We start from the raw sequence: 17,276 nt of genomic DNA on the forward strand, positions 1-17,276 counted from the left end.
AGACTTTATTATATATTTATTAAGAAGACTTTAACAAAAAACAGAATTTGTTTTTTGTTAAAATCCAAAGTGTTCAGAGATTTTAACAATAAACTGTTGTTGGTTTGTTTGCACTTTTGTATAAGAGTTGAAGATACTTATTTGGAAACTTCTTCCACAGAAAATATTATAACACTAGTTTATAATGGAAGCAAAGAATGTGACCTCCAATTTAAGTACTTAGGGAAAGAGAAGCTTAACGTAGTTGGCTACTTCTACTACATTCAGTTCTGCCCTCAGCAAGCAAGACAGTAACCCCACTCATAAGTGCTACTGAGATATCAGAAAGTAGGTTTTCCAGGTGGGAATTCCCGCCCATTCTCAGGAATTTTTCGCTTTCCAGTTCCTGAATCCTGAGATATAAACTGTTTTCTGTTCTCCACAATCAATGTTTTCCACAAAGTGATGGCCACTACTACCAACCACCTGCATTCAAGGAGCTGATTTTCCCGACCAACTTTTATAGGGATTCAGGAATGGAAAAGCGAAAGAGATTCCTGAGAACAAGCGTGAATTCCCACCTGGAAACCCCAACAGAAAGAATGAATTTTTTTTTTTTATGTGATGTTAACTTTTTCAGCATTAAAAATGATTCCTATGTTGTTTTCATGAAAAAAGAAACAAACAAACAAAAAAAAACAAATAAAAACAACTGTGTGCACAATCTGCAGTCAAGAGTTAGTGAAAAGGGAAAAAAGCACAAACATGTTTTGCTCAATACAAAAATAATGCCAAAGTCAATAATATAGTCTTTGAAAAAAAGAAATATATTTCCCTTCTTTTCATAAAGAGTACATATTTATTTTGAAGTAACTAACATGATTGAGAACAAATCAGGATTAAATTTATGTTTATATCAATCAAAGAGAATCAGAGGAGTTGGAACTTTAATTCAGGCCATATGGAAATAGTAGTAAAGAAAAAGAAAGTGAAGGGGAAAATATGCAATCCTGTTTGGGGTGTGGAGAAGATAAGATAGCAGTAGCTTGCTCACTTTATTTTTTTTTATTTTTTTTTATTAATTAATTTATTTATTAGTTTCAGGTGTACAAAACAAGGTAATACTTAGACGTTCATCATTTATATCCCTCATACTGTGAACCCCCCTCCCCCCATCCACTATCCCTCCGACCTCACACTGAACCATCACATTATATATATAAAATTATAGTTGGCATTCATTAATGTTTAGCTTCTGATGTACAATGCCATGATCAGGTATCCACAGTATCCCTGAGGTGGTCTCCCAAATAGGACACATGTCCATCGGATACCCAACAAAATCTTTACAACATTATAGAATACCTTCCCCAAATTAATTTTCAAAAGAAAAACCCTGAGGCCATCTTGTGGTTACCAGCTGCTTCCAAATCCCTTCACCTTTCCCCTTATCCCCAACCCCCTCCCACACACCCATCTAACCACTCTCGGTTTTTTTCTCTGCGTCCCCAAAACTGACTCTGATTAGTTCATTCACATAGTCTTTTCTTTAGATTCCATATATAAGTGAGATCATATGGTACTTGTCTTTCTCTTTCTGACTTATTTCACTTAACATAATGTTCTCTAGATCCATCCATGTTGCTGCAAATGATAAGATTTCTTTCTTCTTTATGGCTGCGTAATACTCCATTGTATAAATGTACCACAGCTTCTTAATCCAGTCATCTACCGATGGGCATTTTGGTTGTTTCCATATCTTGGCTAATGTGTAAAGTGCTGCAATAAACATAGGAGTACATACAGATTTTTGAATTGGAGTTTTGGATTTCTCCGGGTAGATGCCTAGGAGTGGAATTACTGGATCATAGGGTAGTTCCATTTTCAGATTCCTGAGATACCTCCATACTGTTTTCCATAGTGGCTGCACTAATCTGCAGTCCCACCAACAGTGCACTAGCGTTCCCTTTTCTCCACATCCGCGCCAGCATTTGTTGTTTGTTGATTTATTGATAATAGCCATTTTGACTGGAGTGAGGTGGTATCTCATTGTGGTTTTTATTTGCATTTCTCTGATGATTAGTGAGGTTGAGCATTTCTTCATATGTCTTTAGATGGTTGTCATGTGCGTCATATACTTTGCCAGGAGAATGTGTGCAAGGGATAACAAATAGGCAACATTGACTGAGAAGCAGAGATGGTGGCCTGGGGTGGAAAACGACTTTAGAGGCTCAGTCCTCCCTGTGAACCCTGCGTGAATCTGGAAATCGGATTCTTTTTGCCCTTATTAAAAGAGTAATTGTTTGGTCAAAAAACTGAAGATCTGGGGTGGCCAGATGGCTCAGTTGGTTAGAATGGGAGCTCTGGCCAACAAGGTTGCCGGTTTGATTCCCACATGGGCTAGTAAGCTGCGCCCTCCACAACTAGATTGATGGACAACGACTTGGAACTGATGGGAGAAATACACTAACCCCCCACCCCCCAAAAAGAATGATTATAGAGAACACAATAAACAAACAAACAAAAACTGAAGATCTTTTTTCTCATTATTTATCTAATACTGATTAAAGCTCTAATTTAATTACTTTTCTATTAAAATTTTCAAATTTCTAGTCAAACATACCGTTTTTTCTAATACCATTCTAACCCTTAAATGTGCTGATTTTCACTGTAAAATGACCATACTTCCTACCCTTTAGTGCCTACCACTATTGCTGGCATTGTCTTAAGGCTCGCTATGAGTATACAACATCCGCTGCCATCATTTGTCAACAAATATTGTCTTTTTTTTTTCTCTTGTCTCGTGTTGTTTGCCAGTGATTTTTGATATGATTTATTCTACTGCTGGGTTCTTCCCAGTATCTGCTACCTCATTAGCAACCACCATTTAGCAAGAGCCTGAGCCAACAGGATGCCACCTTGTTCAGTGTTTTGGATCCTTTGGGACTGTCCACCGTAGACTCCATTCTGTCAGCCCTTTGTGTGCTAATAATAACCAATTAATGTTTGATAAAGTTGCAATATATTTTACTTTGGCTCTGAATCAATCTATTTTAATCTCATTAGAAACACCTCTTCACCAACTACACTGCAAGCAGGTTCACAGTGTATGATTATTTCCTTTCACACACAGTTTGTGTATGCACACAAATGATGTGGCATAAGAAATAATGAGATGTGTATGAAAGTGGTGTCATGTAACTATACCACATTGATTAATTTTTGTTGCCCTGTTAAATGAGCTTGGGGTCCTTACAAGAAAGGTGCTACTTAAGCATAAAAGACTGGTGCTGCATCTGTCCTTGCATAGCTTATAAATCATATCTCAACAGTTCATAGACACAAAGCAAGTTTTTACCATTGTCAGCAAGCAAAGACAATGAAGGGGGCTTCCTTCATGATCAAAACAATTGCCAGCAGAGTCTTGATCACTTCATTGTTACCAGTTACCATGAGTGATGGTTGGCGGTGAGTCAGAACACAGCTAAATTTCCATGGCAGGCTGAAACTGACATGGTGACAGGACAAAGATTTTTATATTTTAATGTAAAAATAAGAGCAAACAAGATACAAATAGGGTTGATGGCAAATAAATTTGGAATACCAATATTTAATTTCTTCTTAACAGAACATCACTTATTGTTAAAATTATATATTTTCCTCCAAAATTGTTGGCTCTTAAGTGCCAATTTGTGTGTTGAATCAGGAATTATCCAAGCAAAACACTAAAAAGAGAGAATATATAGTATTCACTTTTTAAAGTATATTTTTAAAGTTTTGTTAAAATATTATATTTAAATTAATTTATCTCTGTAGAGTGCTTAGAGTAGTAAGTTCCTAATAAGTGTCACTGAATGAATCATGCCTGAGAATATACAAAAATGACATAAACTGCCAATTAGTAAGTTTAATATAGCATTTAATCTTGTTATAAGCTTGTGCTAAAATGATTTTCTATTTATTGGATTATTTGTACATGATGTCTGTTCTCTGCATCTGGTACCAACTTGTTTTGTGGTAACTTGATTGATTTACTTCAATCAAAATAGGGATTGGTTTAGTGACTGGTTAAACACACTCCGTGGAGGCAGACTTCTTGAGTTAGAAGTTCAGTTAGACCATGAGGACAAAATGGAAGCCTACCTAGTTTAATGTCTAATGTAGTTAGCCCTCAACAAATTTAATAGCTTTTGTTTTCCCTCTAAGTGCAAGATCACTTATTAAACATTTTGACACTTTACGACTTGATGATGTGTTTATTAGATGTAGTTTGTTAAATTTTATATATAACTCTTCTAGCCCCAATTGCTAATTTGGGGTTCCTGTCAGCACCCTAAAAGAATCAGAAAATCCCTAGGACAACTCCTAAATGACATTCCTAATTAGAACATGAGTGCCATCTGGTGGTCATAATTGAGAACTACAGTCTTACTGGTGAACAGAAAAGTAGGTGGTGATAATTTTCTGCTTCATAATGCAGTCTCCTGAAGTGATTCTCAGACAAACAAATGAGGCTTCTTATATGCACACTACTCAACCGTTTAAACACAAAAGTCAGCAGAGTGTTGGGGAAATTTAGTTCCTGGGCCTCAAGAAGCATACAGTCTAGTTCTAAAGACTCACATAAAATTTTAAACTGAATTATAAATATGAAATATATATAAATATGAAATATATATATATAAAGAAATATATATGTATATATATATATATATATATATATATATATATATATATATATAAACAAATATATGGGAAATGATCAAGATGCAAAACACGTATGAAAATCCTTTAAATAAGGTACAATAACTTAGAATATAATAAGCCATTAGAAATTTTTATCCCAGATTTAGTAGATGGGTGGATAAACAGAGACTACTTGGAAACATGTCTAGTCATGAAAAATTGAATCTTAGATTTTGTTTTTTACAGAAACAACTTTATATGAGAAGATCTTAGAGAGAGTGCTATACAAGATGATGATTAGACATCTATAAGAGTATATTTATTAAAATTTATAGGCATCCTTATACTGAAAATATAACTAAGAAAACATTCACATATTTAATGAAAGCTATGGGATGTAAACTAAAAATAAGTAAACTTTTCTTTGAAGTTTATAATATTTCAAGTTTTATTCCTGTTTTCTAAAATCTTAGTTTAACTGTCAGTGTTGTTTCTTTTTTGCCCGGAGGAATAATATTTTTGATAGACCAAGATGTGATGGAGAGTGAACATGAGTATCACTTAGAAGAGGCCAGTCACATCTACAAGCTCTGTAAAAGCAGAAGTTGGCACTGTGAGCACCAAAACAGTTGAATCTGAGCTCCTCTTTTATACACTGTTAATGATTTTGGTTGCAGGTGTTGTCACGACATCTACAAACTAGGCTTGTTCTTAGTGTTGGTTACTGAAGCAGCTGTTAAATTAATTAAGTCAGTATATTGTCCAAGTCTGATTAAGATATGTTTATTTCTGCTTTCATAAAACAGCTGCGATGTAAGTCCTGAAACTGATGTTCTAAAAAACCCAAAATACAATTAAAATCATCATATGTTGTCCAGTTCTAGTAAAAGTTTACTGTGGGATCTTCGTGTTTTATTTATTATTTATAGGGGATACTAGTGTATATCTAGAACACAAGATTATAATTTATTTAATTTTATTTCTCAGTACTTTCACATTCAATGTTCTTTTAAGCATACAACGTAGAGGATTAAAACATCACAACAGAAAATGTAAATGTTGAAATTGGCTCCAATAAACAAAGCAGGTGATCCGAGAAAGAGATTGAACCATATTTGAATTGAGTAGTGCTCTCTGTTTCCCTACATTTTGTGGTAAAATTTGTTGTGGTATAACAGTAGTCATGGTCTATTAATTAGACCCTATAACCTTATGTAAATCAAATGAAAGGAGAGGAAAAAGGGAGGACATGATTTAAAGAAAAAATCTGTAACACAAATAAGACCAAAGCTTAGAGGCAACTCAACTGCTGCAGATGTGCTGCATCTGCTCATTTGTCCCCTGGGGACCAGGAGATAAAGAGATTAAGACATTTACACAAAGATGGTTAGACAACAAGATCAGATAAGCAACATGGCAGCTAGGTCCAGGTACTTTATCTAGGTCCAGGAAGCATGGAGAAAAGGACCCACTAAACCACTTAAGCTACTTATAACCAGTATGTTTAATTCATTCAACATTCAAGTCATATTTTAATCAGCATAGACAATAAGCTGGTTCATTTTACAATGTCACTAATGTTCTGAACTAGAAAGAAAAATGCGACCTTTTAATAATCACTTCACTTAGGTAAACAGCCTTGGGGTTCCATAATGGGACATGAATACTCTTTATTTTTAAGACAATCTAAGTGAAGACAATATTTTAAAATCCCATTTGCACATGAGAATAGTAGAAAATTTTACTTACGATATATGAAAAAACTTGATAGGTGCTCTAAAAATATGAATGTTTGTTTCTTCCTGGTAGACCTCCTACAAGAAAATTCTTTTTCTGTTTCTTTTTTTTAAATTAAAGTTTGTTGGGGTGACAATTGTTAGTAAAGTTACTTAGATTTCAGGTGTACAATTCTGTATTACATCATCTATGAATCACATTTTGTGTTCACCACCCAGAGTTAGTTCTCCTTCCATCACCATATATTTGATCCTTTTTACCCTCATCTCCCACCTCCCACCCCCCTTACCCTCTGGTAACCACTAAACTATTGTCTTTGTCTATGAGTTTTTGTTTCTCATTTGTTTGTCTTGTTCTTTTGTTGTTTTGGGTTCACATACCACATATCAGTGAAGTCACACGGTTCTCTGCTTTTTTCTGTCTGACTTATTTCCCTTAGTATTATAATCTCAAGATCCATCCATGTTGTCACAAATGGTCCTATTTCATCTTTTCTTACTGCCATATAGTATTCCATTGTGTATATATACTTCTTTATCTATTCATCTATCGAAGAACATTTTGGTTGTTTCCATGCCTTGGCCACCGTAAACAAAGCTGCAATGAACGGTGGAGCACACGTGTCTTTATGGATAAATGTTTTCAGATTTTTGTGGTAGATACCCAGGAGCCGGATTGCTGGGTCATATGATAATTCTATTCGTAATTTTTTGAGGAGCCTCCACACTACTTTCCATAGCAGCTACACCAGACTGCATTCCCACCAACAGTGTATGAGGGTTCCTTTTTCTCCACAGCCTCTCCAACACTTGTTACTATTTGTCTTGTTGATGACAGCCATTCTGACTGGGGTGAGGTGATATCTCATTGTGGTTTTTATTTGCATTTCTCTGATAATTAATGATGTTGAGCATTTTTTCATATGTCTATTTGCCATTTGTACGTCCTCTTTGGAGAAGTGTTTCTTTTTCCATTTCTTACTTAATGCACTGCTTTTTTTTTTTCTAATTTCAGATATTGATACACTTATACCTGAATGCTGTGCACATCATAGTGTACTATAGACCCCTCACTTTCCAACCACAGCAATTTAAAACTATGCAAAAAGATATAGAAGTCAGAAAGACTAATACTATCTATAGTATTAGGTTGGTGCAAAAGTCATTGTGGTTTATGCAATTATTTTTAACCTTTCAAACTGCAATGACTTTTGCATCAACCTAACACATATATACATGTTAATGCGAAATATATGTAGAATGTCTAGTTCTATAATAGTATAAAATGGAACATTATAAGCTATAAAATAAATGAAAATGAATACATGTAACCTAGTCACCCCCAAATCATGACTTGAAACCCAGGTTCTAAATTCGAACTGATAGAAATAGACTTTACTATTCTTAATTATCCAAATTCAACATCTCCTTTCTAAATTATCAGATAACCTTGACAGGAAAAATACTACTACATCACCTACTTGTTGCAAAAAATAGGTTCTTGCTCAATTCTTGCGATAATAGTGTTTCCTTTATAAAAAGTCAAAACATTATAAGACTTTAGATTTGTTACTAAAAAAGGAAAACGTTTAATTCATCTATATCACTTGAGACATAAATTTCTTTGTTCTTGTTAATTGCAGGAGAGTACCATGATCATATGACTCATAGTGTGTCTTTCTTTACATTGGCTATTAACTATCTTCATGGTAAACATTGAGTCATTTCTGAAAAAACGTAAATGATTTTTTTCTCTCTAAACCCCATTTCTGGCTTCATATCTCTCTCATTATCTATCATTTTACCCTATATCTTGATTTGACTTACCTACATTTATGGTTAATTTTATAATTGAATAAATTTTTATAAGTCAACTTAAGTCTTTTCTGAAATGCCAGTTCAAAGAAACATATATGAAATATATGAGATACTGATGTAAACATTAAAATTCTTAAATCACCGTACTATAAAGGTGTTTTAGGAAGTAAAGAAAACTCTAAACAAACTCATCCTCTAAGGCCCCTCTAAGGCTGAATGTACTCAATTATACTAAATGTTTAAAGGCAAAAGCACTGCAGAATAGGAAAAAAAAATGCTTTAAGCTCTTAGAGTTTGAATCTATTTTGTGATATATTTAAAGAGGTTATAAAAGTCCTGGTGATTCTCTCTGTGAACCAACAGCCTGACACAGGAGTGGAGCCAGTGAAGCAGAGAAAAAGCCCAGAGAAGTCAAATCTCAGCAACAATCCCTCAGTTCACACATAAAACAATAAAAATAAAAATAACCTACCATGTTTCCCCAAAAATAAGACCTAGCTGGAAAATCAGCTATAATGCATCTTTTGGAGTAAAAATTAATATAAGATCCGGTCTTATATTATATAGGACCTGGTATCATATTATATTATACCCAGTCTTATATTATAGTAAAGTAAGACGGGGTCTTATATTAATTTTTGATCCAAAAGATGCACTAGAGCTGATTGTCTGGCTAGGTCTTATTTTCAGGGAAATATGGTAATTACTGCTAAGCAGGAAAAATAAAATAAACAGTATGGAAGGGTAGAGAAGCATGAAATGTGAACACACAAATCTGTCTTTGCTATGGTACAAGAAATCAGCCTAGATCCTGAGGGTAACCATTAAAAGCAGAGACTGGATGTTTGTATAACATGTGTGAATGAGAAGAAGCCAAGAAACAGGAAAAAGACTAATTTTAATTACTAGAAAGGCTGCAAGAGAAAGAACACAGAGCTGGTGGTAGGACGGCTTCCAGCTACAGGCGGCATGGCACTGTCCTCTGCTTGCCAATTAGAGCCAGCCAGACCCCAATGGGCGACTGAGTGAGCAGAGGTATCAGCCTCAGTGCAGGGTCAGGATCGACTCAAACATACACGAAAAGGGCACACCAAGCGACACCCGTGTGACCTGAGGCTGTCCTACAGTTTCATTTATAGACGGACAGACATAGAAAAGAGGATGTGGGATTTCCTTTCCATACAATACAGGTGCTAACCGCGTTATCTACAGAAATACCTTGCAACAGAAAGGCAATATAATTTATTTCACAAACCCTCAATGAACATCAAACGAATCCAGAGAATTACAGAAAGACTCAGAGACTGAGCGAAGGAAAGTAGAGGGGAGGACGAGCAGAACAATGGCACTAAAGCTGCCACACTCTGGATTTACTACCTGTGTCATTTCTCCAATTACATCCATTGTGATATCAAAACTCAGAGAAAAGGGGCTGCTGTCTGAGATTAAACCGATTACTCCCGTCGCTTCTTTAGAACTGACCCGGGAGGGGGGCGGGGAAATCAAGGCGACATCCAAGCAGTCAGAGAGCCTAATAGTCCGTAGATAAAACTCGCAAGTGTATAAACAACAACAACAAAAAAGAAGTGCTTCCCAGCCAGGACCTAAGGAAATGCTCCAAAGTGAGAAAGTCCACTCTGGAGCCGACCTAAGGGGACGCAGCAGGCGGGGCTGCAGCTGAGCTGAAGCCACCGACTTGGAATCCGCCAGGAGAGCCGGCAGCCGGGAGGCCAGGAGGGGACTCCACTCGGGGCTCCCGGTGCAGGCACCACCGACACGTCTGCTTTGTCATCTGTGGCCAGTAAACGGGGAAAGGTGGCGGGGCTGCGGGGAGAGGGGACGCCCTCGGTATTGGGGATGAGGAGCGCAGAGAAGCCCCGGCTGGCGAGGGAGGCGAGTACAGAGACGCAGAAAACCCCTCTCGAGGCAAACACACCTTTCAGCCCGGGGACATGGTCCATGACCCTTTTTCTGCGAGAGGCAGTGAGGCGCTGGGCGCGGGCGACGGCGACAGCGCGGGCGGGCTGGGAGGGGCGAGGGACCGCTCGGGGAAGGACACAGCCAGTCAGAGGCGCGGGGCGCGGGCCGCGAGGACGCATTGGAGGAGAACCCGCGAGCCCCGCACGCGCCAGCCGGAGGGGGCGCCGCACCTACTTCCCAATATAACCAACTACCGAGTGCGGGAGCGTAACTGCGAGAAGGCAGCAGCCCAAGTGCCATTAAAGCTCGGGGCGGAAAGGATGCGCTACCTGGGTCTCCTCTTCAGGGAGAAGCCGGGCCAGCTGGAGGACTCCCTCTGAATGATTAAACACTCCGCAATTCTCTTCTGCCACAGGCTGGGAGGGACCCAAGGGGCTGCTCTATTTGAACTGTGCCGATGGACGGGAGGATGGGAGCCAGGAACTGAGAGTCACAGAGGAAGGACAGGGGAGGCTGGCGTCTCATTGGTAAGTGGCTGACATTCCTTCGCCACTGTGACTGCTTTCTGTGATTGTGCACTTCATCTCCCGGGCGCTTACAGTTTTTGACACACTCCCTTCTGCAAAGCCACTGGTTCTAGCCTTGAAGCCAGAATTTTAAAACTGTCAGAAAAGCGTTTTTTTTTTTGTGTTTCTTTTTCTTCTTCTTTTTTTTTTTCATATTATTTTTCTCTGCTGGGATTTTATGTCAGAAAAGTTGAAACAAGAGTACATATAACCTCTTTGTGTATTTCATAATGCCATCCAAAATAAGAATAAACAATTCCTACATCTCAACTGTAAGGTAATGAATGCCAGGATAGGGTAGGACTTTTTTTCTACAAAAGCAACTAAATGGTCAGAAAATAGGATGCTTGCTCAGGTACTGAATTGCATGTCTTATGATTTAGCAATGCGTTTCTGACAACAGACCCCACATAACTGGGCATCTGACAGTCCAATAACTTGTTAAAATTCAGTACGCAGGCTCTATAAGTGAAGTTCTACAAAGTTGCAGAGACTAAAACAGCAGTATCTTGGATTATGCTGAGGTGCTTTCTAAATGTTGTGTAGGAATGTGATACATTTTTTAAAAAAAGAATATGAAAGTATGTTCAGAGATTCTTATTGAGTTTTTATTGAAAAGTAAGAGAATGCTAATTTGCATATATGGACATGGTGTACAATAAGCTGAGAATTACTCTGACAATCTAAAAAAGTTAAGCTATTTTAACTAAATTTATTTGGGAAAACCAAGAATACACTACGTATTTTAGAATGATTTTACTTTTAAATTTTACAACCTCTAGCATGAAAAATACTATTTGGTGTGGTAATGTAAATACAGGTTTGGAAGCAAAAACTTTTAAATTGTTGCATGTAAAATGCCTTACCTATGTTAATCTACTATTTTTTTAATCTAAAAGATAACAACATTTAAAGATGTCATACTTCTACCTTGGTTCTCAATTTTAACTGTGGAAGCAAGGATGAAAGAAATAGGTATTCATTAGGATACTAGCATTACAAAAATACAGTCAAGTAAGTAATGGGTCAAATTTAAACATTAGTGAATGCATAATTAAGTACTGTTGAATTGCAACAGAACTACAGAAATACTTATGACTAGCAGAGCAAGCTTAAAGGAGGTCATCATGATTAATATTGTAACCCTAAACATAAAAGAATTAATAATGAAAATGTCATTATTTTTTCAAAGTGCCTGTAGTCAACATTAAGCACCTCACAAATCTTTCTTTGCATATTTTCCAACTTCGTGCTAAAATTATTGTAAGTTCTACGTGAACCAGTTTCTTGAGTTTCCAACTTGACAGGTATGTTTCCTTTGATTCAAATGGAAAACAAATCACACAACAATATGACTATACAATGACTATACAAGAATGTCACAAAAGACAAATCATTAAAAATTAAAAGATACTACATACAAATGCCAACTAAGTCTAGTGAAGGAAACAAAGTACAAAACTCAAAGTGAAAATTTATAAAAAAAAAAAAAAAGCAATGTGATTTAAAAAATAAAATAGAATTTGAAAAGTAACTTAGCTGGAGTGTGGTGAGAAGATATAAAGGCAGATTTGAAAGTAGAAAATCAGTCAAATGTTTATTACAGTATAAATACCAATGTGTTGTGCAGGGCTTGGTGGAGGCTTTAAATTGTTCATATTTAAAATTCCTGGAAATTAACAAATGAAGAGAAAAACTGATAATTTTAATTTTTCTTTGATTTCATGAACAAATGAATAGAAAGTTAGAATTCTCAAAAGTTAGAAAGAAAGAACATCACCCCGATAGATGAACTAAAAGCCATGCTTTGTAAGTTCTGAGGCATATGCAGACCGTGATGTATATGGAAATAGATCTGAGAAGCTACATTGTGGAATGTTTAAATGGATCACTGAAATACCTTAATGTTTCCTCAGGTGAGCAATCCTTCAACTATGAGGGGGCCTGAAATATTTGTTAAGTTTGGGAGATAAACTAAAATCAAATCATGAATAAACAAGTAGCCTATGTTTATTTAAAAAATATTAAAAATTAGTTGCTTGTGAAAGTTTACTTTGATTTTATGTGTCCATTTAAGTTTAAAAATGGACCAGGTTTGGCTAATATATACTTCTTTAAATGTCTGTTTTATATAACAGTTTAGAAAACCTTTACCATCTTCAGGGTACAGGTGAGATAGAGTGTGGTTTAATGGCAAACTGATTCAGTGATAAGGACCAGAGGGTGTCTGTAAAGGGTAGAGGGCTCTCCAGGTGAAGAAAGTAAGGGGATACTATGCTGGCCAAATTATGTTTGTCTTACTTCTAGAAAAACAAAAGGCAAATTTTTGTGGGGGCGGGGGGGAAGAAAAGAAAACTTGTCTAGATGGCTGTAATAGTGTAAAGAGGATTTGACTATATTTAAGTTCCATTGGTTAAAACAAAGTTTTATAGTAGTAGAGGTTAGTGTCCCTACTCATCAAAAATAATTTAAGATTTTTATGAGGCTAAGATCTTTAAAATGTTGTGACTTGCTGAATCCATACATACTTTGATTATCTATATGTAGTCTCTGAATTGTCTTTCTTGTTAAATATATTTCTTAAAAATTTACTCAGTGGTTGGAAATTTATGTCTCTTAATTCAAACAGGTCCATATAATGTTGTGTCTCAAATTCTGACTTCAAAAGCTCAGGTTTATTCATCTCAATTTTTTACTGAAGATACAAATATAAGAGAGATGTGTATCCTGACAAGATACTTTTTTTTTTAAGATTAGTGTTATAAGGCTGTGCTAATATGTTACATGAACTTCTTAGCTCCTTATCGCAGGAAAGAGGCTGGTCGGAAGCCCAAAGCAGTAGAATCTTTGCAGAGGTCTATTTTCTGAGCATTTGTGATCAATAACACTACATTATAGTAATTGAGACTGGTACATTTTAAAAAGTAATGAAGTATATAAAACTCCTTAACACTTTAGATTTAGGATTAAAAACTGTTATGGACAATGTCCCATCTTCATATCTATACCGTTTAAATTAATGTATCCTGTTTTATGTGTTGTTTTTTGATATTCAAATATACAATGTAAGAAGTGTTCTGGTAAATGGAATAGTATCAGTTTATATTTTTCTCAGACACTGGAACAGATCTATGGATAACTATTTTCATTAAAAATAAATAAAATAATTGTGTAGTGCTTCATAGATAAAGTGGATATACTGGGGATTTTGAAATGGTTTTATTATATACATTTACATTTTAGGAAAATATGGTTTTACAGTTAAATTCTTTCATTAGAGTTATTTGGCAGTATTAAATTATATCCCATGAACTTGATGTGTGACTATGTATTTAACTTCATTTATGTTTTACTTATGATGAATATGTTCATAAGCTATATAGAGAGCATTTTCATGTTTATCAAGCCCTTAAGTTAAAACACGGGTCTTTAATTTCATATTCCAGAGTAATGAATGTTGTGTGTTTGACATTATAGTCTTCTTAAACATTAGCTCATAAGACTTAAAAGTCAGGCAAAATATGAGCACTCTTCTTTTCTTCCAGGGAAATGGAACTCTAGAATAGTCCATAAAGTAATTCCAAAAAATAAATCAAAGATTTGTCTTTTTTATGGAAATAAATAAAAAAAAATGAATCTACCATTTCTTAGTCTAATATAAAATAGTGTGAGATTTATTATTTGTGAGAAATTCATAAAGTTCAGTCATGTTATTTTCCCATTTGTTACTTAAGTTGGAATTCCTTGTGATAACTGTCATTTTTATACAGTTCCAAAACTGTTTCATTGTATTCATTTGACAAATTGGTGCAAAATTGATTTTTTTCAGTGGTCCCTTAAAAATCTATGATGACCTAAATAAGTTGTCTCTCAGTGGATACCACTTTTTATTTATTTTTAACAAGTGGATTTCTCTTAAATGATCTAGCAGTATTTGCACATTTCCTCTTATGTCAGTCACGATTACAAATATTTCCTATACTCCTTATATAGACCATAAAACTTGAGATCTCGATAGGTAGCAAGGTATTAATATATTTGTATGACCTTTCCTGTAAGCATACCTTTATAATTTGCATCTGTACTCTAAAATAGGAACCTGCTTAAGGGTTAAAGTGACTAAAATGTACATTATTTAAAATTTAAGCAATTGTATTTTGGCAAAGTGGAAGATGAAAGTATTGCATTTATCTGAATGATCTAAAAATCTCTTTTGTGACCATTGACTTGAAAAGTATAATTATATACATAGGATTCTATGAGAGGGATAGGAATTTGCTTCATAGCATTCTTATAGCTGTTAAATGCACAAGAAAGAGAATATGTCATCTCCCATTATGATCCAGTAGTAATTATAGCATATGGAGTTTAGGAAGAGAAATTTTGCTGATCATTTAGGTGATAAAAGGTGGATTGAAATAATAATCCAATCATAATACTGGCACAAGCATTCATTATGAGGCTAAAAAATTAGGAGGTTTAATTGAAAGAGATATTATAATAGCGTAATTATAGTTATAAATGTGTCTGGAGCTGCAAATAGATATTTAAATATATTTTCACAAGTATTTCACCAGTTAATATCTGTGAGGTAACCAGTAGAGAAATGGTACATTTATATGGTGAAAATTTTACTTTTAAGTGTATGAAGTTTTATCTTTATTTTCTCAAATATTTAATCTCATGTTTAAAGTATTAAAATACGTTTCTGAAACTAAACTAAATATAAAGATATGTTTGTGTTTTACCTTTGTAAAGGTAACAAAGAATATAAACCAAGTATTTTAAAACTTCTAGATTTTCCCATTTCAGTTTTATGTAAGAATTTACTTTTCAATGATGTAATATTTGCTGAGATACTTTTATAGTTTATCATCTCTAAAATGACCAAGTTAGATGGAATTCCTAGTGATTAAGATGAATGTCAATTGGAAGATACAGGTAGTGACAGTAGAAATTTAAAAATAATTTCTAGAAATAATTTTTTATTTAATTGGCATTTCATGACTCTTCAATATGAAATTATTTCTTGGGCACTTAAACGTGTTTAGTGCTTGCAAATATGTCTTGAAAACATTATGCAAAGCCTCATATTTAATCTTAGAATTTGTATTTTGTCAATTTTGTTATTTTAAAACTTTCTTGGTCACATTCTCTAATAGATATAGAGTAGCTTAATTTCATCTCTCATGTTCAAAAATTAATAAAACAATCTGTTAGTGATCATTAGTTTTTCTAATTTTGAGAATATTTGATGATAGGAAATTCAAAGTTCATATAATTTATAAGAAAATTGTAACCTTTCACTTCATAATTTGATTTAACAATCTCCCTCTTTCAATCCCTTTATATTAACGGCAACGTGTGAGCTACTGAATGAGAGTTCCTAATGCTAAAATAATCATATCATTATAAATAAGCACATATCTCATGTGTTATTGACAATAAATAAATTATTAGGACACTTAGGAAAAAGTGACTGAATAATAACATTTAGTGTTGGAAGGAGCCTTACCAAGCTTGTATTTTCACATTTTTGTCAAGAAGAGTAATAAACAAAGATATAAAGAGATTAAGTGATATGTTCAATAGTACATTTAACAGAAAAGGTGTAATCAGAATTCAGTTCTCTTAAATTTCTACGTCAGAGCTTTTCATAATTTACATCTTTTTTTGCTGTACAAATTTTAATTATTTTTATATCTATTCAAATCCAGATTGGGACATAAGTATATAGAGTTCCCTTGTTGCATTTCTTATCTGTAAATAACTAGCTTTTAAGATTAGAAAATTTAAAATAATTATATTAACTCAGAGGAAACATTTATACCCACATTCTCTTAACCAAAACCCGAATGTCTATACAACTTAATTGTTAGATGTGAACTTTTTCACAATGAACTTAGTGTTCAGTCACCAGCTAAATCAAATAGTAGATGGTTTTTAACAGTTTCAGTTAAGTAACCTGGGAACTCAAGTAGGAAAAAGAATGTGATTTTTTTTCCCAGTGACTAATTATAAAGGACCATCCATTTTGTTGCTGTCGTTGATACTTTTCTTCCTGGATTGCAGTTTTACCTGCAGCAATAATGTTTAATGGGATACTAAACGAAATACAAAATCAATGAGAAATGTGAATGAAAAAAATAGTTTTGTGTATTGGCAAATTAGGATGAAATTTAAATCATGGGCTTCCTTAAAGTAATAATGATTTTAGAACATTTAATAAAATGAAAAGCAAATAATGTATCTCTAAAAATAGGCACTATTTTTCTGAGTTTTAGTTTTAGAATTCAAATATCAACTTGTATATAAATTCTAATTTTACTGGTACAATACTAAAGGAAGTTAATACAGAACAAATTTGAGTTTGTAATAGTATTTACTTATCTTTGTGTTTGACCCAAAGTTTGTTTATGCTCAATTTCAATAATGTAATATAAATTATTTCAGAATGAATATATATGCTAAAAATTTTCCTCAGTAGAACTGAACATGATAAACTATAAATTCACCATACTACAACTTAGTGGAAAGGCAGTTGTATATGTTGCTGTGTTTCTGATTTAAT

The 17,276-nt window shown here is 34.4% G+C and overlaps 1 protein-coding gene across 1 annotated transcript in view; it reads left to right on the plus strand.

Moving 5' to 3' along the window:
• The first annotated feature begins 10,422 nt into the window (after nt 1-10,422).
• Nucleotides 10,423-17,276, plus strand: part of CNTN5 (contactin 5) — a 1,322,225-nt gene continuing 1,315,371 nt past the window's right edge. Inside the window, exon 1 of the mRNA XM_081062322.1 lies at nt 10,423-10,666. The gene's annotated coding sequence lies outside the window, so the exon portion shown is untranslated. The remainder of the gene's footprint in view (nt 10,667-17,276) is intronic.

The sequence above is a fragment of the Rhinolophus hipposideros genome, assembly GCF_964194185.1.
Source record: "Rhinolophus hipposideros genome assembly, chromosome: 10".
NCBI classification, from domain to species: domain Eukaryota; kingdom Metazoa; phylum Chordata; class Mammalia; order Chiroptera; family Rhinolophidae; genus Rhinolophus; species Rhinolophus hipposideros.